Raw genomic sequence first — 1,542 nt, 5'->3', positions numbered from 1 at the left:
TCAAAACTTCCTACTTTGGTTGGAATAAAGTCTATGCTAACGTCCTTTTTGGCTAAGCTTAAGGTGCAGTTCCTAATTACAACCCTAGCCCTAACTTCCCGACCATTGGCAAACTCAAGTACATAAACTTCCTTCAACTTTTGTGAATTAAAACTAATCTTTGGTCTAAATTCTAGTGACACGAAGCTTCTAACTGCTCCAGAATCAAATAATACAGATGCATAGCGAGTGTTCAGGATAAACGTACCTGTGACTACGTTTGAGTCTTGCCGGGCTTCTTTTATCCCAATCTCAAACGCTCGACCTCATGCTTGATCTCCTTGATTTCCTTGGTTGACTGGTCGAGTTGGGTTAGCAACTGGCCCTCGGTTGAGCCTTGGGCATGCGTTCCTGATGTGATATGGACTTCCACAATCGAAGCACAATCGTTTCCGGCAATCCTTTGTTGTGTGACCCCCTAGATGGCATCTTTGACAAATGATGCAATTCCCCCGATGTGGATATTTGCATCTATTACACTTGGTCATGCCTCCTTGAGTTACTGCCTGAGTTTGTGCCCCAAAATTTTTCATCACTCTCCTATTCTTGTCATATTTTCCCCCGAACCTTCGATTCCCCTGTTCCTCCATTTTTCTTTTTCCCTTGGCAAATTCTTCTGTTTGGACCGCATTATTCGTGAGCTTGGTGGCAATGTCTATTGCTTCTTGGAGAGTCTTTGGATTTGCCGAGGTAAGGTTTCCCCGAATCTCTGGAGACAATCCCCAAATATATATTTCTATTCGGACTTCCTCTGGCGTTACTAGATGAGGTACTAAATTCGCCAACTCATGGAATCGAGCTGTGTAGGCAGCTATATTTTCTTCTTTCATTTCATGATTCCATAACTTCATTTCTAACTTCTGGAGTTCGCTTCTTGGGCAGTATTCATCCTTTAGCAATCTCTTAAATTCTTCCCAGGAGAGTTGGTTAGCCGCTTCTCGGCATCTGGTTTGTACTAAAGTATTCCACCAGGTAAGTGCCCTTCCTTGCAATAGGCATGCCGCATACTCTACTTTATTTCTTTCAGTACATTTGCTAATGTGAAGAACAAACTCCATGCTCTCAAGCCATGATAATAATCCTACTGCTCCTTCAGTTCCATTGAATTCTTTGGGGTTGCAAGATCTAAAGGTTTTATAAGTGCATTCCCTGGTCGTCCTTGGCTCTGGATTATTTGGCTTGTTAACATTCATGCCAGCAGCCACTTGACTGACTATGCTGGGGAGTGCAGCCAGAAGTTGTTCTGACACGAGTCGTGCAATCTCAGGATTTTCTCTCCTTGGCGGCATCTTTTAGGCCTAAACCAGGAGGGAATTTGCCGATAATATAGCAATGCATGTAAGGGGGTATTCATCACATGGAGAGATATTCAAGCTTTTATGTAACCACATGACTTAAATTTATACACATAAAGGCTTGTCATAATTGAACATTTCTCAAAAGACGCCATGTATTCATAGATGGTTATAACCATGAAAACAACACCTCACATGACTAAGCAAA

This window comes from Cynara cardunculus, assembly GCF_001531365.2.
Source record: "Cynara cardunculus var. scolymus isolate 2C chromosome LG 7, CcrdV1, whole genome shotgun sequence".
Classification (NCBI taxonomy): domain Eukaryota; kingdom Viridiplantae; phylum Streptophyta; class Magnoliopsida; order Asterales; family Asteraceae; genus Cynara; species Cynara cardunculus.
This window is presented reverse-complemented; position numbering follows the sequence as displayed.